The sequence below is a fragment of the Heteronotia binoei genome, chromosome 1, assembly GCF_032191835.1.
Source record: "Heteronotia binoei isolate CCM8104 ecotype False Entrance Well chromosome 1, APGP_CSIRO_Hbin_v1, whole genome shotgun sequence".
NCBI lineage: Eukaryota > Metazoa > Chordata > Lepidosauria > Squamata > Gekkonidae > Heteronotia > Heteronotia binoei.
The window spans coordinates 64452931-64477365 of NC_083223.1; the positions used below are offsets into that span (position 1 = coordinate 64452931).

At 43.9% G+C, this 24435-nt stretch overlaps 1 protein-coding gene across 2 annotated transcripts in view; it reads right to left on the reverse strand.

The window, feature by feature from the left end:
* KHDRBS2 (KH RNA binding domain containing, signal transduction associated 2) overlaps positions 1 to 24435 on the reverse strand; it is a 575389-nt gene that overhangs the window by 211451 nt on the left and 339503 nt on the right. The window lies entirely within an intron of this gene.

Genomic DNA, 24435 nt, shown 5'->3' on the forward strand with positions numbered 1-24435 from the left:
CTGCTGACTCATTGCCTTGCCAACATGGGGATATGTGGGGTGGCCTTACAATGGCTTTCCTCCTTCCTCCATGATTGGGGACAGAGGGTAGCACAAGGGGAAGATGTGTCCACTAGATACCCCCTGATGTGTGGGGTCCCTCAAATGCACTCCTGTCCCCAATGTTGTTCAATATCTATATGCGCCCCCTTGCCCAGCTGGTATGGAGTTTTGGGTTTGGATGTTGTCAATATGCATATGACAACCAGCTATATTTGCTGTTGGGTGACTGGTCAGCCACAGTCCCATCATCATTGGCTGAGGGACTGGAGGCCATGGTGGGCTGGTTAAGGAAGAATAGGTTGAAGCTGAACCCATCAAAGATGAAGGTTCTGTGGATGGGGAGAGCTGGACTCGAGCTAGAGCATAGACTGCCAGCTCTTGATGGGATGCTATTAACACCAGCGCCTACAATCAAAAGTCTAAGAGTGACATTAGTTACCTCTCTTTCAGTTGAGGCCTATTGACCCATATTGCCAAGGTGGCATTTTCCAATCTCTACCAAGCTAGGCAATTGGCTCCCCTCTTGTCCCACGTGGACCTGGGCACAGTAATCCATGTGATGGTCACCACCAGATTAGACTACTGTAACTTGCTCTATGTGGGCCTTCCCTTAGGTCTGATCCGGAAGCTTCAATGGGTCTAGAATGTGGCTGCGTGAGTCCTGATGGGAACGCCATGGACGACACACATACAACCTGTGCTGCACCAAGTTGGGTACCAAGTCAGATTCAAGGTTTTGGTTATGACCTTTAAGGCCTTGAGTGGTCTGGGACCAACATATCTATGAGACCACCTTCTCTGTTATGTCCCTGAAAGGGCATTACGCTCTGCTAATCAGAACTTGCTAGTGATCCCTGGCCCTAAAGAGGTCTGGCTGTCCTCTACAAGAGCCAGGTGGAATGGTGGAATGCTCTGGTGGAATGCAACCTGGTGGAATACTCTGCTTGAAGATACCAGGGCCCTGTGAGATCTTCTACAGTTTTGTAGGGCATATAAGGCAGAGATATTCCACCAGACTTTCACCTAAGGATGGCGACGGTTGCCATACTGGCTCCTCTCTCCTCAGTACCCTCCCAGGGTCCCCCCACCAATGTAGTGTCCAGTATTTGATACCTGAATTCTGAAATCTGAAATTTGACATCTGAAATTTAGGCCTGCAGTGATTGAATAAGATGCCATTGAGACTGAAATTGCTTTTATCTGAAATCTGTTTTTATTCATTGTTTTATCTATTGTTGTACATTGCCCAGAGCCTGGCTTTGGCTGGGATGGGGTGATTCATTGTAGAATAATAATAATAATAATAACAACAACAACAATAATAATAATAATAGACAAGGTCCAGCTACTTTTGTCTCTTGTGCAACAGTAGGGGAGTTAAAAGACTTTACCTTTTGGCTAATGCTTACTACACAGACTATATCAGAAATGAATTTCTGTTAAAATGTGATGTTACCTTCATTATTAGAGCTTCTTTAAAAATTGACCTTAGACAATGTAGATTAAGTTTGAGATAATTCTCTTTTTTTCCAACTATATGGGTAGAATTTTGAATTATGTTGTTAAAGCAGAAAGACAATTTCAGGCCAACTTGTACAAGTGTCTACCCAACCAACCCATTAAAAAAGATGTAGTAGCTTTAATTAAATGCCACAGAGGCATTTGGTAGGCCAGTTTATGGAACAGGTTCCTATAGCAAATGTACCATTTGTCTGATTTAGCACAGCTGTTTTGCTGTTTCCCCCACCTTGAAGAATATTCTTTATGGATTCACTTTATAGCTCTCATTAGAAGTGTAGGGCTCCACAAGAAGCAAGCTCCAAGCTATTTAGAATCAGCTGATCTTTCAAGGGCATTCCCTTTTATCTCATCACTTGAATTTTTTAAACCATACCCAAACACTTTCCACTATTTTTAAAGCCTTTTGTGAAGAACCTTGTCAAATGCTTTCTGACAACCCATGGACATGGTGTCAACTCAATTTTTAAGCATGTCAATGAGCTGACTGACCTAGTGTCAACTCAATCAACATTGACACCATTAACATTCCATAATGCATGATAACATAGTTTCACTTCAGACAAGAAAAGCTGACTCCCCCCCAGTACTCATATTTATTCCTCCAGATTGTTTGGTACTTATGCCAGCCAGGGTCACAACTAGTCTTGCCTTGACTATTCCTATTCAGCTGTTCTAGAGTCCATCATTAATAACTGGAGAATAAAACCAGAGAGTTGTGGTTGTGAGATTTCACATTAGCATTCCTTCAGAACTCTTGAGTTAATGCCATCCTGCACTGAAGACTTACCACCATCTAATCTATCAGTTTGCCCTAAATCCCCTTGAGTGGATGCTTCAATTTGTAACAGCTCTTTAGATTTATCATCAGAAATGAGTAGCTGCCAAACATGCCCCCCAAAGCAAAGAACATGCCAAACATGCCCCCAAAAGCAAAGAAGCACCCCTCTTATCTTTGTGGTCTTCTCTTATAGATGAATGGTGCTATGCCTTATTGATTTTCTGCAAGACATCCCATTTCTAAGTCATTGCTCCTTTTCATGAGAGCATTGGTTTTGCTGTATATCTTTAGGTTGTCGTTCCAAGCTTAGCCCACAGATAAGATATAAAAAAGCTCACAATGCATCATTTAATTGCACAGAGAACTTACCTTAAAACCTGAACTGGCACATATATTAGCAAATCATAAAATGACACTAGCTGTTCACTACTACCCACCCACTACTTGGCTCCTCTTATTTGGAATCTAACAGGAAAAAGCTAATAAAGCATCATGTGTCTGGAGGAGACAGACAGTGGTGGGCAGGAACAGATGTTTGTGATAGCAAGTGGCAGAGCCACCTGGGTAGGATGTGAGAATGAAGGGCTTCAGTCAGCACTGATATGCCTTACAGTCTGAGCTGGAAGGTGGGTTTGGAGCACTGTGACTGTGCTCCATCTTTTAATCTTACATGTATCTAACCTTCCTTTTCTTAATATATTTTAGATTTTTTTAGTTGTCAGCACTGAAGCAGTCTTTAGTTTCATTTACTCTACTTGAGCCCATTTTTATGTAATTAATACATGTTGCAAAAAGAAGTCTTCATTGGTTTGCCTTTGCAATGATCTGTCCTACTTGGAACACATTGGCCATTATCTTGAGAATTACCACAGGCCTCCATGCAGGATGTGTTACTCTTTTTTTCTGTGCACAAGAAATACCCTCAATGCCACATCACCAGGGTACTTTAGAAAGTCCCCTGAAGCACTACAGAGGAACAAATCCATTGTCACATCATTGTAAAGAACTAGCAACATGCTTCCATAGAATCATAGAATCATAAAGTTGGAAGGGACCTCCAGGGTCATCAAGTCCAACCCCCCTGCACAATGCAGGAAATTCACAAATACCGCCCCCACACCCCCAGTGACACCTGCTTCATGTTCAGAAGATGAATAACTGAATCCTATCTAGAGGGCCGTACACTTCTTCTCCACTAAGAAAGGTTCCAAGCCTTTCCTTAGCCTGAAGGGCATTCCTCCAACTTAAGTAACTCTTCTTCCAACACATGAGCTACATAAGTTGGAAGGAAGCTCCTTAGACTAGAGAAACTTCCTCCAGCCTAAAGTAGGACACTGCCCAGTCTAAACTCTTCAGAAAGTGAAACCTAGATGTGGTCTACACATTCAGCAGAAAGAGGTGGTAGAATGGGTTGTACTCTTGTGGAGGAGTCATAATTTAAGTAGGGTTGCCAAGTTCCTCTTGCCTGCTGGTATGGTATGGGGTGGGTGGGTAGGATTGCCAGATTCATGTTGAGAAGCTCCTGGAGATTTGGGGATGGAGCCTGGGGAGGACAGGGACCTAAGTGGGGTACAATGCCATAGAATCTATACTCCAAAGCATCCATTTTCTCCAGAGGAACTGATCTCTGTAATCTGGAGATGAGCTGAAATACCAGGGGATTCCCAGGTCTGTCTTGGAGGCTGGCATTCCTAATTTTAAGCCTCCCCCATGTAAAATCTCCCCATGTAAAAACAAATGGTTGGCACATAAGGGATAAAGGTCCAGTCTTAACCCTTTGGTTATTGTGCTACTTTCTCACTTACAGAAAATTACTGATATCAATAAACTCACCTGAAGTCTGAAGACACAATCCATTCTACTACTACTGCCACCTGTATTCTATTCTATTTGTAGACCAAGCTTACGGAAACTTTTAAACAACAGGGGTTTTTTTTAAAAAAAAAACACATTGAAATTGAAAATAGAGAACTTGTAGATGGATGAAGTTGCGGAGAGAAGGAACAGATGGTGTTCAAACTATTAGGGAGCAAATAAACAAGACAGAAGGAACAAAGTTGCCACAAATTCAAGACCTGTCAGGCAAGTACCCATAGCTTCAAAGAGTATGATATACACTGGCAGTTACAGACTCCACAGGCATCGTAGAGCGCCACTAGGCATATTACTGAGAAACACGCTATGTCAGGATGTCATTGTTGTGTAATGACTTGAACAACATCTGCCGAGCTCTCTGTATCCTTTTCCAGCAGCTCTTTCTTATCGCCAACCTCATTAGTAACAGTAGGTGCCCTGTAGCTCCATCTCTACGCTTTGTGGGCACACTGTATGATTTAAAGATTTTGGTCAACCACTGCCAAACCTTACTTTGGGGACTAGACTTCACATCTGTTGTGCTGAAGGTATTTTAACCAATCTTTTTAGAAGTCTGGCAGTTGTGCAGATGAGAGCTTCTCCAATCATTTCCTGACTGTCCAATAGAAGACTAATTTTTACATTTAATATTTGGCTGAGACAAACAGACAAGCAATCCAGAAAACATTTTTCCCCATTACATTTGACCTTTATTTCCTTCAAACCTTTGGCATTTTCTGCTGTAGTTTGTGTTGCATTTTAAAATGCACCATTTTCCCTCAGAATTCTCCTTATGCTAATACCTTTGGATAGGTTTAAAGGCTCACTGTTAATAACTGGGAAAAAGACTTCCCTCACAAGCACACCAACATTTTTGTCTGTATATTAAAAACCTCAGCTTCAGTCTTTTCTTTCCATCTGCCTTTCCCAATATTGGCTGCTTCCAAACAAAATAGTATTGCCTATAGAGACCCTGCATTAAATACCCATTCCTTTAGAATACTGCACTACATAACCAACTGAATGAGGAAGACAACATATATGCCAAATTCATTTTAGAACAATATAATGTCAATGTCAGCCTTCATTTCTTTAAATTTTTGTGGAATTAGTGCTTTGGAGCCAATTTAGGAGTTTTCAGGGCTACCACTGGGTTTGTGGTCTGATTAGTATTGCATGCAGGCACCATTTGTCTCAGCCAACAGATAGTTGACAAATCTGTCTGAACCATCATGGATAGTGTACCTTCAGTGATCCTGAAACCCATCATGGCAGTAGCATTTTCACAAGTTGCTGCCAACTCTGAAGTTGAAAGGGGCAGATAAACCACTAATTTATTCATATGGCGGCTCCATGTGTTTGCTTCTGGACCATAAACCTGGTGGTGGCCCTGTATCTCACACACAAAACCATAAAGATACTTTATACTGGTCTTTCAAAATAAGAGTTTTCTTTCCTGACTGGCAACTATTCTCCAAAGTCTCAGGAAGAGGTCTTTCACATTCAGACCAAATTGTTTAAACAGGCTTTTGCTGTTTGAAAAAGGGCTGCCACCGGACATCTTACAGAATGCTGGCGATCACAGTCGAGAATTCAATACCGCCTATACTGTACTGAAATAGCACCATAGAATGGTTTTAAAGCTGATATACATAAATTATGGTTTTATATGTTTTATTGGATTGATTGTATTTTATGATGTTGTAAGCCGCCCTGAGTCCGCTTGCGGAGAGGGCGGGATATAAATTGAAAGTAATAAATAAATAAAATAAATTAAAATTGGTGCTTTTAACTGGAGATGCCAGGGACTGGGCTTTCAGCCACAACACTTTCCATTCTATGAGGTCTGCCCTATGTAATAAAATAATAAATACTGTTCCCTTCTATCCCTCACTTCTGGATCTCTCTCTCTCTTATATACACACATACACTCACTGATTCAGCTCTTCATTTCTGTGGCACACCTTTCTCACTCACACAGAATGCCTACCAGTCTCCACAACCACTCTCTCACAAGTTCAGAATTACAAGTAGGTCAGTCAGTCACATGTTGCTACCCTTCTTGTCTTTTAAACAACATTTAGAGGTATGACTATTTCATATCTCAGGTCCTCTTTCTCAGTCACAGAGACAGCAGATAGGGTAACCCAGTCTCCTTTAATAATTGCCCCTCACTCAAACATCACACAAGCACTTTATTCTTATTTGTTGACTTCTGCAACAATTAGCACCCTACTTTTAAAGCTGGTGGAGAGAACCATGCTTCAACTTCATTGGTGGACTTAACACCAGTGAAAGTCACTGTTTTACACCATAACATTTTAAAATAAGCCATAGAATTAAGCTGCTCATTGACTAATATAAATGGCAGCCAATCTAATCCATAATGTGTGAGAACTAAGAAAGAATGTTGGGTGCACACCATCTGTTTCAATGACAACATAGCTGATACATGAATTCCCATCAAACTCCAGAAACAAAACTCATTCATATTGTTAAAAAAAAAAAAGAAATATATTTTATGATAGGCTGTATCCTATAACGCTGCTCTGCTGCTGGTGGACTTTTAACTGGAGAGAATCTTCACCAGGATATAAATAACAGGATATAACTTTTTTATTTATTTTGTTTATATCCCACCTTTCTCCCCAGTGAGAACCCAGAGCAGCTCACATCATTCTCCTCTCCATTTAATCTTTACAAAACAATCTTGTAAGGCAAGTTAGAGGCTGACAGAGTGTGACTGGCCCAGAGTTACCCAGCCATGGCAGAATAGGGATTTGAACCTGTACCTGCCAGATCATAGTCTGACACTCTGCCCTACTATACCAATTGGCTCACAAAGTTTGCATTCCTAAAAATCACTAGCCTAGAAATATGTATGTGTTTCCTAACTATTTGAATTTAAAAAGAGATGAACACCAGCAATGTGCAATTTCTTTTGCTTTCATTTCAGAAGTTTCATTTGTTTGTTAGGGTTATTATTTCCATGCATTTTTGATACCTTTGATTTCAGTTTGAAATATTTCTGGACATAATTTCTTTCTGTTCCACTGAAACTTTCAGAGATCGTGTCTCTTGTTCAAAGTACTCCCACTACCAAAGTTCACATCATTCACATCAGAGCCAGTTTGGTGTAGTGGTTAAGTGCGTGGACTCTTATCCGGGAGAACCAGGTTTGATTCCCTACTCCTCCACTTACAGCTGCTGGAATGGCCTTGGGTTAGCCATAGGTCTCACAGAGGTTGTCCTTGAAAGGGCAGCTACTGTGAGAGCCCTCTCAGCCCCACCCACCTCACAGGATGTCTGTTGTGGGGGGGAGAAGATATAGGAGATTGTAAGCTGCTCTGAGTCTCTGATTCAGAGAGAAGGGTGGGGTATAAATCTGCAGTCTTCTTCTTCTTAGATACTAGAATGGGCACAGGTTTATAGGCAATTAAAAGCAAAACACCCAGCAAATCGAGATACGGGAAAACCAGTACAAAAAAAAAAGTAGCATTCATTCATTTGTTGTAATTCCTATTCATTTTATCTGTCCCAATCACTGTAATGAATGGGTCTTTATATTTTGGTTTCTCAGCAGTTTGGAAACATCTATACAACCTTATTAAATGGGTTTTGAAGAATCCCTTCTCCTCAACCACTCACATATTAGGTTGCAATGTATTCTGATAAAAGTCACCTTGCTTAATGACAAAAACAAATTGCAACACATTAAGAAACCTGTACCATTGACCATTAAAAATCACTACCTGGTACTGCAAAAATTCTTCATATGCTTCATCGATTTCTAGTACTACATAGACAAAATGTACTTATTCAAAGCTGTATTCCTGTTCAATGAAGGGAGGTACATATACAAAGCAAACCTTTAAAAGTCTACTCAGAAGTAAATCCAATGTTATTCAGTGGAGCTTACTCCTAGGAAAGTGTCCTTAGGATTCAGTCCACTAAATGAAAAGGAACTTGTCTTCAAGTGAACACGCATAGGACTGCACATTAGATGATAAAGAGTTTCAGAAGATTTTCTTGTGGAACACTATACAATTAAAATCTTGCACAAGAGATTAGTTTCATGTGCACCTCCAAGATGTAGCCTGCTATGGAATCTCAAGAAATCCTATTCACAACTGATTAGTTGAATAATCCAGTAATATTATTTTAAAGGTCACAAACATTACTGCCGCAACTACATGGTTTGGAAAACTGGCATTTAATTGGCCGTTAGTTAAATTCTTCAAAAGTTTGATGTTCAAGATAGCTAGCTTTATAGCATTAAAAACTGCCAGGAATTCATCCCTGTTTGAACCCAGTGAAGAAATTAGATGTTTCATTAACATGATGTGACTCTTCTCTCTTCCTCCTCAAAGAATAGCCACTGGCAAGTAACAGGGGAGAGATAAGAGTTAATTGCTAAACAAGTTTATCTGGCAGGTATGCCTAGAACACTTCCATTTGATCTGCTACAGAGAGAAAGCTGTCAAACAGCCATTGTTTAATTACAATCATTGGTTGAATCTCATTAGTTGTTTCCAGGGCCTTAACACGCACAGATGGCAAGATCACTAACCTCAAAACAAAATCAGAGCAATCTAAACTTCTAGGAATTACCATGTAACATAACAATAATCAAAGAATTTCTCAAATCCTGGAACAACTCTCAGTTCTTTACAAGGTAGGAATACAAACTGAATTGAGTCTTTGGCCTTTCTCCTGAATGCTGGCTCAACTGGATTGTTTGAGCATATGTCTTGCAATGCACAAAATCCCCATGGCTATGTCAACAGGTGAGTACCCTAGTCGTACTGACTAATTACTTTGAAAATGCCTGTGATGGAACGGTCCTGGTTTGCCTACCAGACCCCGTTCCCTTTTTTGGAGGGACCAATTTCTCCTCCGGCCCCTTGGGCTCGGTGCCACCACCTGCTCAGTCTAGGGGTTCGGATTGAGAGGGACAGGACTCCCAATCCCCCTCTCCAGCTCTGAGGCCAGGCCTCAAGGTCCTCTGCCACCCTGTACTTGGGTATCACAGAGACCACAGCACTTCTTCAGGGAACCCCTGGAGGATTGGCACCTTATCCAACTACATGCCTTCCCCCTTTCCCCGGGGCCCCCTTCATAAAGCAGCATGGTCTAAAGTGGTTGGGGATCTATGTGGTACAAAGTTTGACTGCCAGCATTCAAAACAGTAAAAATATTTAATTAGAAGAGAAAAAAAAAAGCAGTTGCATGTAAAAGTTTAGCACAGCACCCGAACAGCAACCAGAAGCACAAATAAAAGGTGGATTTAAACGCATCCTCCCATCCCTGGTCTAACCTTGCCCTGCCTTGTGGATGACTTCCTCGTTCTGACTGCCTGGAGTCCTCCTCTCCCTCTTGAGAAGACCTCTCCCACAGTCAGGAGCCCACAGACTGACAACCTCTCTCCTTGAGGGCCAGCCAAGAACTGGACTTTTCCCGCCTCACTCCAATAAAAAAAAAGAACTTTCTGCCCCTCTAGGAGGCTTTCCCCCTAGAGTTGATGGTTTAACTCTGGAAGGGAGGAGGGAATGAAGGGAAGGCTAGGCCACAAAGCCTGCCTTAGCAGTTTCATGTTCCCTCCCAATCAAGCACCACCATTAACTCAGATGGCGTTTCTCCACAATGCCAAAGGACGATAGTTTTGTAATAGTGTGCCAAAGAAACCTGGAATGCTCAGAAACTGATCAGGTTCCTCAGTGAGGATAAGGGACCCTGATAACAGATCTCTCTCTCTCTCTCGGCTTAACTTCGCGCACGAAGATTTAAGAAGGGTGCAGTAGTCCACGTCTGCTGCAGGCTCGCTGGTGGCTGACAAGACCAATGTGGGACACGCAGATCCGGCCACAGTGGCTGCAGGGAAAAGTCTGATTTCGGGTTGGTGCTGTAGCAGTGCGATTCTTCCTCAATCTCCTTTTGTCCTCAAGACCAGCTATGCGTGCGTTCTCAAAGGAAGAGACAGCCTGGTGGATGGTGTGCCTCCATGCTTTGCGATCTGAGGCTAGGTCAGACCACTGGTGATGGTTGATGCGACAGGTGCCAAGGGATTTCTTCAAGGAGTCCTTGTACCTCTTCTTTGGTGCCCCTCTATTTCGATGGCCGGTGGAAAGTTCGCCATAGAGAGCAATCTTGGGAAGGCGGTAGTTTTCCATCCTAGAAATATGCCGTGCCCAGCGCAGCTGCGTCTTCAACAGCAGTGCCTCGATGCTTGTAACCTCCGCCCTCTTGAGAACTTCAGTGTTGGTCACAAAGTCACTCCAGTGGATGTTGAGGATGGTGCGAAGGCAGCGCTGATAAAAGCGCTCAAGGAGTCGCAGGTGATGACGGTATAAAACCCACGATTCGGAGCCGTAGATGAGGGTTGTCATCACAACCGCTTTGTAAACATTGATCTTTGTGCCTTTTTTCAGATGCTTGTTGCTCCACACTCTTTTGTGCAGTCGGCCAAATGCATGGTTTGCCTTTGCCAGCCTGTTGTCAATCTCCTTGTCGATCTTGGCATCTGAGGAGATGATGCACCCCAGGTAGCTGAACTGCTGGACTGTCTTCAGAACTGATTCACCCACAGTGATGCAGGGAGGGTGATAATCTTCCTGGGGTGCAGGCTGGTGGAGAACTTCTGTCTTCTTCAGACTAACTTCTAGGCCGAATAGCTTGGCAGCCTCTGCAAAGCAGGACATCATATGCTGCAGAGCTGATACCGAGTGGGAGACGAGTGCAGCATCATCAGCAAACAGTAGCTCACGGATAAGTTTTTCCATTGTCTTGGAGTGTGCCTTTAGTCACCTCAGGTTGAACAGGCTGCCATTGGTGCGATAGCGGATGTAGACACCATTGTCATCATCTAGATCTACTGCGGCTCTTTGAAGCATCATGCTAAAGAAGATCGTAAAGAGAGTTGGCGCGAGAACGCAGCCTTGCTTTACACCTGTGCCTATTGGGAAGGGCTCCGAGAGGTCGTTGCAGTGTCTGACTTGGCCTCACTGGTCTTCATGTAGCTGGATGATCATGCTGAGGAACCTTGGGGGACATCCTAAACGTTCCAAGATTTGCCACAGGCCTTTCCTGCTAACGGTATCGAAAGCTTTGGTAAGGTCGACAAAAGTCACATATAGACCCTTGTTTTGTTCCCTGCATTTCTCTTGGAGCTGCCTGAGAACAAATACCATGTCGGTGGTGCTCCTGTTAGCTCTGAAGCCGCACTGGCTCTCTGGGAGGAGTTCTTCTGCAATGGTGGGCACCAGTCTGTTCAGGAGTATTCTGGCAAGGATTTTGCCTGCGATGGAGAGCAGGGTTATCCCCCGGTAGTTGGAGAAGTCTGACTTTTCCCCTTTGTTCTTGTGTAGAGTGATGATGATTGCATCGCGAAAGTCCTGTGGTAGTTTGCCTTGTTCCCAGCAGGTGACAAGTACTTTGTGAAGTGTGCTATGTAGTACTGTGCCCCCATGCTTCCAGATCTCTGGTGGGATTCCATCAACTCCTGCTGCCTTGCCACTTTTCAGTTGCTTGATGGCTTTAACAGTCTCTTCTAGGGTGGGGATCTCATCCAACTCTGTTTTCACTGGTTGAAGTGGGGTGAGGTGGATTTCTGAATCTTGAACTACACGGTTGGCACTGAAGAGAACCTGAAAATACTCCGACCACCGGTTCAGTATAGATGCCTTGTCTGTGAGGAGCACTTGGCCGTCTGCACTACGCAAGGGACTCTGAGCCTGATATGATGGGCCATATACTGCCTTCAGGGCTTTGTAGAACCCTCTTAAATCACCAGTGTCTTCACGCAGCTGGGTTCTCTCTGCACGCTTGGTCCACCACTCATTCTGAATGTCTCTAAGCTTGCGCTGGAGGTTGCTACATGCAGCGCGAAAGATTGCTTTTTCACCGGGACAGGAGGGCTGAGCAAGATGTGCTTGGTAGACAGATCTCTTTTTCGCTAGTAATTCTTAGATCTCTTGATTGTTCTCGTCAAACCAGTCCTTGTTCTTCCTTGTGGAGAACCCGAGGACTTCTTCAGAGATCAACGGGATGGTAGTTTTTAGGTGTTCTCAGAGTGCTTCTGGAGAAGGGTCTGTGGGGCAACTGGGGTCCTCAATTCTTGACTGGAGTTTTGCCTGGAAGGCAGCTTTAACTTCGGCTGACTGAAGGCTACCAACCTGAAGCTTCCTCCGAGGGATACCTCCTCTCCCAGGTGTGGGTTTAAAGTGAAGACGGAGATTGCAGCGTACAAGACGATGATCCGTATGACATTCCGCACTGGGCATTACTCAGGTGTGTAAGACATCTCGAAGGTCTCTCTGGCGCACCAGAATGTAGTCGATAAGGTGCCAGTGCTTGGACCGTTGGTGCATCCAGGTTGTCTTCAGGCTGTTCTTCTGCTGAAAGATAGTGTTGGTGATGGTGAGCTGGTTCTCCGTGCAGAATTCTAGCAGGAGGCGCCCGTTATCATTGCAGTTGCCAATGGCGTGTTTGCCAAGTACTCCTTTCCAGGCTTCTGAGTCTTTACCTACTCTGGCATTGAAGTCGCCAAGGATGATCACCTTGTCCTCTGTAGGGGTCTTCCGTATGAGGTTGCGTAGATCAGCATAGAACTTGTTCTTTTCTGCAGGATCTGCTTGAAGGGTTGGGGCACTGAAGAGTGTTGCATGCTGCTTGTTTTGAAGTGGGAGGCGCATGGACATGATGCGATCTGAGTGACCTGTTGGCAGGTTTTCGAGTTCGGAGGCAATGGAGTTCCTGACCATGAAGCCAACGCCAGAAAGGCGGTTCTCAGCCTTTGACTTACCCGACCAGTAGAGGGTATAGCCAGCACCATGTTCTTGAAGACTACCTTCCTCAGGGAAACGGACCTCACTGAGAGCTGCTATGTCAATATTCAACCTGAGAAGTTCGTGGGCAACTAGAGTAGAGCGTCGTTCAGGGCGACCACTGTCTACTGTGTCAAGCATGGTTCTGATGTTCCAACATGCAAACTTTAGTCTTTGCACACTTTGTGAGGCAGGTGCATGCCTTTTCTTTGTTGTTATTTTTTGACCGCAAGTAAGGATGCCCGTTGACCGCGGCTAGCCAACTGGGGTGGGGGAGATGAGCTTTGTTTAGGCCACCTTTTCTAGGCCCCTCTCCGTGTGGAGCAAGCAGTGCTGTCCCTAGATAAGGCTGCTTGGTCATTCAGGGTGCTGCCGAAAAATGCTTTCGTCTCCGGGTCAGCATCAGGAGACCAATACCCTCAACATGCAGGATCGAGACTACGGCTTCCAGTGGCATCTTCCACCTGCTGTTTTGCCCCTTGCCCATCGCTGCAGGACTTGGTGCGTTGTGGGTTGTGGATGTGGATATGCCCTTCAGGCCTGCGCAGAGGAATTTTTAGGTGAAGCACAGTGTGCGTGGTACTGGCTCCACCCTTTCACCTTGGGGTCATCTGCCATGGCCCAGTGAGCCGGGACGCTGGCAGCGAGTCCTCCAGGTGGTAGGTGTTACATTAACGAGCTCTATCTGCCCGGGTTTGATTTTAGAGTTTTCCTTCTCTTGGCTGGCGAGGTTGGTGAGCCCAGCCTGCCCATCCGGTTATACCGCCAGACATTCGGTTGCACCATGACGTGGCAAACTCTGTGAGAAAAGGGGGGGAACAGCGGGAAGGTGTTGCCACGGATGCAGTAATGCAGGAGAGGCCATTGCAGTAACCATCTGCCAGGCATAGCCGGACAGTGACCATGCGGCGTTCACTACACCGGGAAAGGAGAGGCTATGTATTGCGCATACACTTTCCCGGGGGGGGCAGGATACCCAAGAGGGAGCCCCCCTCCCCCCCTGATAACAGATATGCTCTCCTGAAAGACCATTACCCATCTTCCTCTGTAACTTATATCACAAGGGGGTGTTGAGTGTGCTTTAAGAAGCACTCACAGTTATGTAGGACAGCACTGAGGCCCAGCAGAATGCTCTGGCAAAGCACAAGGTTCTGCAGCATATATACTGGGGTTCTTTCTAGGGTTACCAATCCCCAGTTGGGGGCAGGGGATCTCCTGGTCTGGAGACATTCCCCCTGCTTCAGGGAAGTGTGTGTGGGGGTTTGAATGTCCCCTGGACACTCTATTAGATCCTATGGAGACCAGTCACCATAGGGTATAATAGAGAATTGATCCATGCGTAGCTGAGGAGCTGTTTTTTTTAATATAGAGGCACCAAATCTTCAGCATAGCATCTGGTTCCTTTCTTAAGAAAAAAGCCCAAGTTTCAAGGAGATTGGATTAGGGAGTCCAATTCTGTGAGCCCCAAAACAAGGTGCCCCCATTCTCCATTATTTCCAGTGAAGGAGCATGGTCTCTTTAAATATGATGGCCAGCACTCTCTTTGGAGTTCAATTGTGCTTGCTCCTGACTCCATCCTCAAAGTCCCCAGATATTTCCTGAGTCTGACCTGGAAACCCTATTTGGCACTGGCAGATTAACTTAATGCAAGGAAGGTTCCCTGAAGGTTGAAAGTTCAAAACCAGCTTTCTGGCCAATACTAAATGCCTAATGGCAGAACAAAGTAGCACATAAATTGTAAAATACAATTATTTATATATAAAATAAAAACAGCTATTAGATCACTAATTTGGTAAGATTTCTAGTGAAAATACTGAACACTATACATTTATGCATAAACTAGCTGCATGTTAAAGAGACTGTAAATACAGCTAGATAATAATTCAGACAATATTATTTATGCTGATTTCTTCTGGCATGAACATGCAGGAAAATTACATCCTGTAGCGTGTGCCAAGCTACATTCTATACTAATTGTGAAATACAGTTTGGAGCTTATGATAGCCATCTGCTAAAATGTTTTTTCACTTCCTACCTATATACTGTTATAGTACTAATGGAAGCAGTTGTATATATCTAAAACAATTTCTACCCTGATTCTAAGACAGATACATTTGGAAGCAAGTTCTGTTGATTCACTTAAAATTCTTTTGTAATGTGCTTAGATTTACAATAGAAAAGAGTTAAAGAAAACACTACAAATTCATCTTGTGTTGATGAAAGTACTGGAGTGATGGATGAGATAAATAAAAAGCAGATCTACCTTGAAGAAGCAACCTTCCTGTCTGTGTGAAGATTGGCATCCAAGTGCCCCAGATCCTAGCCCAGGGGTGGCCAAACTGTGGCTTGGAAGCCACATGTGGCTCTTTCACACATATTGTGCGGCTCTCGAAGCCCCCACTGCCCCCATTGGCTGGCTTGGAGAAGGCATTTATGTTTTTGAGCCACTTCTCCAAGCCGAGCCAGTTGGCAGCTTGGATAATGCATTTAAAGTTGCTTTCTTTCATCTCTCCTCCCTCCTCTCTCCCCCATTTTCTTTCTTTCTTTCTTTCTTTCTTTCTTTCTTTCTTTCTTTCTTTCTTTCTTTCTTTCTTTCTTTCTTTCTTTCTTTCTTTCTTTCTTTCTTTCTTTCTTTCTTTCTTTCTTTCTTTCTTTCTTTCTTTCCAGCTCTCAGACATCTGACATTCATTTCTTATGGCTCTCAAACATTTGACATCCATGTCTTGTGGCTCTCAAACATCTGATGTTTATTCTGTGTGACTCTTAAGTTAAGCAAGTTTAGCCACCTGTCCCAGCCCAACACTATAACCACTAACTACACTGCTTCAGAAAACAGGGTGCACAGAACAAACTAAACTTTGCGACCAGTTTTGCTTATCAGAGCAAGTGCAAGACAATGGCTAATGGGCTGAGGTATGAATTAAGGTGGAGTCCTAAACTCAAACCTACCATGAACTGATTAGGAGGTCTTTGGCAAACAATTTTCTGTCAGTCTGAGGACTCCTGTCTGCAATATATGTTGATGAGAGTAAGGTGATGCACCCTGGGACATAAATTCCCAGCTTCAAGTATAGGCTAATGGGGTCTGAACTTGCTGAGACTGAAAGGGAAAAGGATCTTGAGGTTGTAGTAGATAGCCCAATAGAAGCATCAACCCAGTGCGCTGCTGGGGTGAAAAAGGCAAACTCTATGTTAGGGATTATTAGGAAAGGTACCATATCTCAAAAGGGCACTGCAGAGGTGGACAAAGTACAGAAGAGAGCAACCAAGATAATTAGGGAGCACCTTCCCTATAAGGAAAGGCTGGAGAGACTGGGACTTTTCAATTTAGAAAAGAGACAACTAAGGGGGTACATGATAGAGGTCTATACAATTATGCATGGGGTGGAGAGAGTTGACAAGGAAATTTTTCTACCTCCCCCAAAATACTGGAACTCAAGGGCATTCAATCAAGCTGATGGGCAGTAGATTCAGGACAGACCAAAGGAAATACTTATTTAAACAGTGAGTGATTAAAATGTGAAATTCACTGCCATAGGATATACTGATGGCCACAGGCATAGATAGCATCAAAAGGGTATTAGATAGGTTAATGGGGGATAGGTTTCTCAGTGGCTGCTAGCCATGGTGACTAAAGGGAACCTCCACATTTAGTTAACATTAGGGAAATGCCTTGGCCTCTGTGCCCTGTTGTTAGCCCTCCAGAAAAGCTACTTGGCCACTATGAGAAAGGATGCTGGATTAGATGGACCGCAGGCACTTTATAAAACTGTAAAAATTATACATACATTAGTGGAAAAACTGCTAAGACTTATGGAGGAGGGGAAGCCCCATTTTCCCATTCCGAATAGGTAGATCCATCCAGGTGGGCAGCTGTGTTGCTCTGAAGCAATAGAACAAAGTTGGAGTCCAGTAGCACAATTAAGACCAACAAAGTCTTCAAAATGTAAGCTTTCATATACGAAGGTCAATTTGTTAATTAAATAAAATACATACCACAAGTTAGGAAAGGCACAAACAGGTATAAGAAGAGGCCAGCATGGTTAACAAACAAAGTAATGGAAGCTGTAAAAGGTAAGAAGGACTCCTTTAAGCGGTGGAAAACCAGTCCAAGTGAGATTAATAAAAGGGAACACAGGCAGTGGCAAATCAAATGCAAGACTGTGATCAGGCAGGCAAAAAGGGACTATGAGGAGCATATTGCAAAAAACATAAAGACCAACAATAAAAATTTCTTCAAATATATTAGAAGTAGGAAACCAGCCAGGGAAGCAGTGGGGCCCTTGGATGACCATGGGGTAAAAGGATTACTGAAGGAGGATGGGGAAATGGCTGAGAAGCTGAATGCATTTTTTGCCTCCGTCTTCACCGTGGAAGATGAGAAGTGTTTGCCCGCCCCAGAACCACTAATATTGGAAGGGGTGTTGAAAGACCTGAGTCAGATTGAGGTGACAAAAGAGGAGGTCCTACAACTGATAGACAAATTAAAAACTAATAAGTCACCGGGTCCGGATGGCATACATCCGAGAGTTCTGAAAGAACTCAAAGTTGAACTTGTGGATCTTCTAACAAAAATCTGTAATCTTTCATTGAAATCTGCCTCCGTTCCTGAGGACTGGAAGGTAGCAAATGTCACCCCCATCTTTAAAAAGGGTTCCAGAGGAGATCCGGGAAATTACAGGCCAGTCAGTCTGACTTCAATACCGGGAAAGTTGGTAGAAACCATTATCAAGGACAGAATGAGTAGGCACATTGATGAACACGGGTTATTGAGGAAGACTCAGCATGGGTTCTGCAAGGGAAGATCTTGCCTCACTAACCTGTTACATTTCTTTGAGGGGGTGAACAAACATGTGGACAAAGGAGACCCGATAGATGTTGTTTACCTTGACTTCCAGAAAGCTTTTGATAAAGTTCCTCATCAAAGGCTCCTTAGAAAGCTTGAGAGTCATGGAGTAAAAGGACAGGTCCTCTTGTGGATCAAAAACTGGCTGAGTAATAGGAAGCAGAGAGTGAGTATAAATGGGCAGTCTTCGCAGTGGAGGACGGTAAGCAGTGGGGTGCCGCAGGGCTCGGTACTGGGTCCCATCCTCTTTAACTTCATAAATGATTTAGAGTTGGGAGTGAGCAGTGAAGTGGCCAAATTTGCGGATGACACTAAATTGTTCAGGGTGGTGAGAACCAGAGAGGATTGTGAGGAACTCCAAAGGGATCTGTTGAGGCTGGGTGAGTGGGCGTCAACGTGGCAGATGCGGTTCAATGTGGCCAAGTGCAAAGTAATGCACATTGGGGCCAAGAATCCCAGCTACAAATACAAGTTGATGGGGTGTGAACTGGCAGAGACAGACCAAGAGAGAGATCTTGGGGTCATGGTAGATAATTCACTGAAAATGTCAAGACAGTGTGCGTTTGCAATAAAAAAGGCCAACGCCATGCTGGGAATTATTAGGAAGGGAATTGAAAACAAATCAGCCAGTATCATAATGCCTCTGTATAAATCGATGGTGCGGTCTCATTTGGAGTACTGTGTGCAGTTCTGGTCGCCGCACCTCAAAAAGGATATTATAGCATTGGAGAAAGTTCAGAAAAGGGCAACTAAAATGATTAAAGGGCTGGAACACCTTCCCTATGAAGAAAGGTTGAAACGCTTAGGGCTCTTTAGCTTGGAGAAACGTCGACTGAGGGGTGACATGATAGAAGTTTACAAGATAATGCATGGGATGGAGAAAGTAGAGAAAGAAGTACTTTTCTCCCTTTCTCACAATACAAGAACTCGTGGGCATTCGATGAAATTGCTGAGCAGACAGGTTAAAACGGATAAAAGGAAGTACTTTTTCACCCAAAGGGTGATTAACATGTGGAATTCACTGCCACAGGAGGTGGTGGCGTCCACAAGCATAGCCACCTTCAAGAAGGGGTTAGATAAAAATATGGAGCAGAGGTCCATCAGTGGCTATTAGCCACAGTGTGTGTGTGTGTGTGTATATATATATATATATATATATATATATATATATATATATATATATATATATATATTTGGCCGCTGTGTGACACAGAATGTTGGACTGGATGGGCCACTGGCCTGATCTAACATGGCTTCTCTTATGTTCTTATGTTCTTATGCTGTTTTACCATTGCAGTCTAACTTTGTACTACTTGCATTCTCAACCACTGCCCACCAGCTATATGTAGAATTGTTCACTGTAGCCCATTCCCTTGTCTGAAGAAGTATGCATGCATATGAAAACTTACATTCTGAATAAAGCTTTTTTGGTCTTAAAGGTGCTCTTGGACTCCTTCCCATTCCCTGTTAGCGCCTGGTGCTTGGCAGGCAGAGCATTCAATGGTAGTTTTGGGCTGAAAGAATACCAGAAGTACTTTCAGACCCAAGCCACAAGGCGGCTCTATGTCTTTCCTCTCCTCCCATCTGAAGACTTGCAGTCTCTGTCTCTGCATTCTTTAAGTACAGTATGCTTCTTTATTTCAGTTGTTGAGGAGCATAGGCAGGAAGATGGGGTTGCCAAGTCCAATTCAAGAAATATCTGGGGACTTTGGGGGCAGAGCCAGGAGACTTTGGGGTGGAACCAGGAAGAAGGATGTGACAAGCATAACTGAACTCCAAGGGAGTTCTGGCCATCACATTTAAAGGGACAGCACACCTTTTAAAATGCCTTTCTTCCACAGGAAAGAATGAAGGATAGGGGCACCATCTTCTGGGGCTCATAGAATTGGACCCCCTGGTCCAATCGTTTTGAAACTTGGGGGGTATTTTGGGGAGAGGCACTAGATGCTATACTAAAAAATTGGTGCCTCTACCTCAAAACATAGTCCCCCCAGAGCCCCCAATACCTGTGGATCAATTCCCCATTATTCCCTATGGGAATCGTTCTCCATAGGGAATAATAGAGTGCCCAGTAGACATTTCCCTCCCCCCCACGCTTTCTAAAGCGGGGGGAGGGCCTCCAGACCAGGGAATCCCCTGCACCCTCCCTCCCTCTCACACACAAATACTTACTGGGTCTTGTTCCTGCAGAACTTGACTTAATCTGAAAATGAAAGCAAAACAAAGGGAGGAGCCGTTCTCCGAAGCCCTTCCTGTTTCCTGCTTCCTGCTCAGCCTTAAAGGCACATATTTAAAAAATGGACCTGCAGGAGCTCTAAAACTACATGGTGATTGTGGGGGGTGGGGCTTCTCCCGCCGGCCAGCTGGCTGGGGGCGGGGAGAAGCCTGTCAAAACGGGGGATCCCCCGCTGGGACCTGGGGGATTGGGAAGCCTATAGGAAGATGCTGTTATAGTCATCCTGCTTGTGGGCTTCCTACTGGCCGCTGGTTGGCCAAAGGGTGAACAGAATACTGACTTTGATGGGCCTTTGATCTCATCCAGCTTGGCTCTTCGTATGTTCCTTGAGGATCTCAGACCTTGGTACTTTGCTTTGCAATGTTGTACTCAGGGGTCATTTTGTAGGGGAAAAGTTGCAGGAGCTCAGTAGCATATCTTATTTGCATATGCCCCAGGGTCTGTGTGCAGCAGGGAGAGAACTCCCCACTGCATGCAGACTCCGGCTAGAGGTTCAGGAGCTGTGCTTCTGTGAGCTCCTGCTAAATTCAAGCCCTGGTTGTACTCCTATAAGGCCTCTGGTGCTACACTAGAGGATGCTGTTGGGGAGATGAAGTCTCATGAATTAAAATCAATCTACATGTAATAAAATTTACAGCAATTTGTTTCACTCTAAAACCTAATTTTTGGACATTAAAGAATGCTCTGGAATGATTTTTTAACATCACTTTGGGCAATAAAGACTAACAGTTGCCAAGGACATCTGCGTGCTGTTTTGTTCAGAGTTTTTCATTTGGGAAAGGCATCCAAGCATATTCATTTCCTAGTCAGAGCAAGAAAATTAGAAGTATGGGAATGATACCATTTATTATCATATGAATATGCACCTTAAAAAGTGCAAATTATGCAAGCAGTCACACCATGAACTTTCTCTTTTCTACTCCATCATTTTTGCTTTAAATCTGATAAAGGGCCGAACTACACTTTATGCTGACAGAACTGTGAAAGGACCTGCATGTTGACAAGAAGACGAACCAGAAAAAGCAGATGGGTCACATCTGGATCAGTGCAGCAGATGTGGGGAAAGAGTTCAGCTCTTTCCTCTAGCTTCATTTTACTGCTTCTACCCCACCTCCCAATTCCCACAGCTGCATTTATGTTAAAAACACACACACCCAAAACCATGGGGAGAGTTAATAAATTATTTGATACAGCATGTACATGCTGTTTCTCACAGTAAAAACAAAGAAACATATTATGGGATGCAATTATGGGGCATACATTAGGATTGCTAACCTCCAGGTGAGGCCTGGAGCTGTCACAGAATTAAAGCTGATCTCCAGACTATACAGGTTAGTCCCCTTGAAATGAATGGCTGCTTTGGAGGGTGACTCTATGCTACTACACCCTGCTGAGGACCCTTCCTTCCCCAAATCCCACCCTCCCCAGGCTCTACCCCCAAATCTGCCAGAGTTGGAAACCCTAATGGACATGGACTATATGCAAAGAAAGGGAGAAGACTGAGCAGTTGGGGACAGCATCTAGTGGTGGGAGTAGGGAGAAGAGTGACACAAATGATGGTTTGGCATTACACTTGAGTCACATAACAGGTCTGCGCATCATTATGCTGGCACTTCTGGGAAAGCATTTATGGGGATGTGATTTCAAGCCATGCCCTCACATTATTTGGAGGAACACTATTATAAAATGCCTGTACAATGATGCATTTGAATCTTTGTTGGCCATATAACAGAAGAACTGTGTCATTATTTTGTTCCCTAAGGTCTCTCCTTAAGGCGTTTATCTAATGGCAAGAGCAAAGCTAAAAAAATTTCATGGTCTAAATTCCCTAACAGAGTGGCCATTTTTGCAAGAGCTGCCCAGAAGTTGAAGAAAACAGTTGCTTGGGTTACTGTGGTGGATCACAACAATGTAACAGAGGGTGTTTTCGCACTCACGTTTTACTGGCGCCACGACCCTCCTGACGCCGGCGAATCTGCATGGATTTCGCAACAGAAGCGCCGGCGCTCCCAGAAGCACCGGCGCTTTCCGTCGCTAAGCCAGCGCAAACGTTTTCCTGCATCTTTGCGATTTCCGTTTGCGCTGGCTTAGCGACGGAAGTAGCCGGCGCTTCTGGGAGCGCCGGAGCTTCTGGTGCAAAAGCCATGCAGATTCGCCGGCGTCAGGATGGTCGTGGCGCCAGTAAAACGTGAGTGCGAAAACGGCCACAGTCAACACTTCACTTTCCACAGTTTTCTTTTCCCATGAATCTGAGAACAACAGGGTTTGTTTGTTTTTTTAGCAGGAATGCAGTTCCAGCTGGCTTGGCATCAGAGAGTGTGGATGCAAATAAGTTCCTCCTGGGCTTTTTCTACCAAAAAGTCCTGTGTGAAACGATGGTGATGTCAAGGATGTAGCCTAACATGCAAATGAGTTCTGCTGGGCTTTTTCTACAAAAAAAAAAAAGCCCTGGAGAACAACATATATCTATTCCAGTTTTCTTTAACGTCTCAGATGATGTATAGAGTTGCTTGTTAACCATTGTTAATAATATGTTTATTTTATTTTGTGATTGTTTCTATAATCATGACAGTTTAAAACAATGACACCTACATACATAATTGCATAATTGGTTATTATTGCAAGTTGCTTTTTCACAATTACAAAGCAATGGTCTGAGCCTTGAGTTTTCAGTGCACATAATGTTAAAATTGTCAGGTGAAAACCTCCTATTGATCCCATTGTAACAGAAGCCCTGAATCCTTACTAGGGCTCAAAAGAATGCCACTTAGAGCAGGGATGTTGAACTCATTTGTTATGTGGGCCTGATCTGACATAAATGGGACTTTGTGGGGCCAGGCCATATGTGTCATAAAATGTAATGCTAGGTAGCATAAATATAAACTTTATAAAGGATAAAACCACAAAGATATTCTATTTTTACTCACAAACATGCTTCAAACACTTGTGATATTTTGTTTAAAATAGAAAAGTGGGTGAATAGTGGGATTTTGCAATGCAATTTTAAAAATAAAACATAATGAAAAAGCACAAGGATCATAGCAGAAACAAAAAATATATACATAAAATGCTCTGAGCCTTGGAAAACATGAAATGGCTGGGCATTGCAAGCTTCTTCCGTCCCTTGGGTCTATTCAGATTGGCAGTGGCTCTCCAAGGTAATATCCTTCTTTGTCTTTATGTTCCCAGGCTAGAGTGCTCACTAGGCACCAGTTCTCAGGTCCATTCATCAGAGACAAGCTGGCTCAAAGCATCAACCCTTTATTTGCAAGGAGACAATTGAAGCAAGCAACTGACTTAGAGCATCTGGGATCTTGAACCCCTGAGGTGTCAAGATGTCTCTTGCCATTTTTTTATTTGTTCTTTCTTGTGTCTCTGCTTCGCCTTGCCGCTATCTCTATGTAACAGTTACCACATTCTTTCTGCCTGGTCTCAAAAATTGCTAAGGTCACTCTTGCTTGATTATGTGCACACCTGCGAGGGGCCTGAGAAAGACTTTGAGGGTGAGGGATTGCTGCTTTCCTCTTTCCTTTGAAAATGTAACAGTTTATGCCAGGACTATAAGAGAAGGGCAGACGGCCGCCAAAGCCAGTTTTCACAAAGTCCGTCCTGCCTTGGACTGCCAATGCATCAATAAATAGTCATTCTTGAAATGACCTGTTTGTGATCACTGAACTGCTGGCGTTTGCATTCAAATCTCTCCAGTTTTGGTCAAACACCACACCACCACACTGCACTGCACTGCCTGTTCTAAGTGGGAAAGGGAGAGTTCTTTTAAAAACATCCCAATGGAAGAGCAGATGTTTTATTGTGTGATGTTTCCTTACATTTGGTTCTAGATGGGAGTTAGAGATAGTGTGTGTCTTCAGATTCTTGTGTTAGACTAGTACCCCTTTCCCCGGATTTTTTTGCATGCAGCAGCACAATGTGAACACACAACTGCATGTCAAGATACCATCTGCTGTGAAATAAGTAGCCTTTTGTGTGGAAGGATAAGAAGGTACAATTTAGACAAGAAGATCCAAGCTCAAGAAGACTGAGCAACTCTGAGTAAGAGCATCACTTTTGGATTTAGAAACCCAAGGGTGAAATTCCTGGTTACCTATAAATCTCAGTGTCAAGTTTAAACATGATGATGGATGTGGCCCCTCCTCTCCACCGCATGTACTTGGCTCATACAAAAATCTGAATTGCTGGTACTTGTACATCGAACATTGACAAACCCCTGACTTAGGGACTGACCACACTACACCAGATTGTGCCTGCACCTTAGCTGGTTTGCACCTTGGCTGTGTGACCCTGCTCTGCCCCCTGTCTGGTACAGGATAGTACAGAT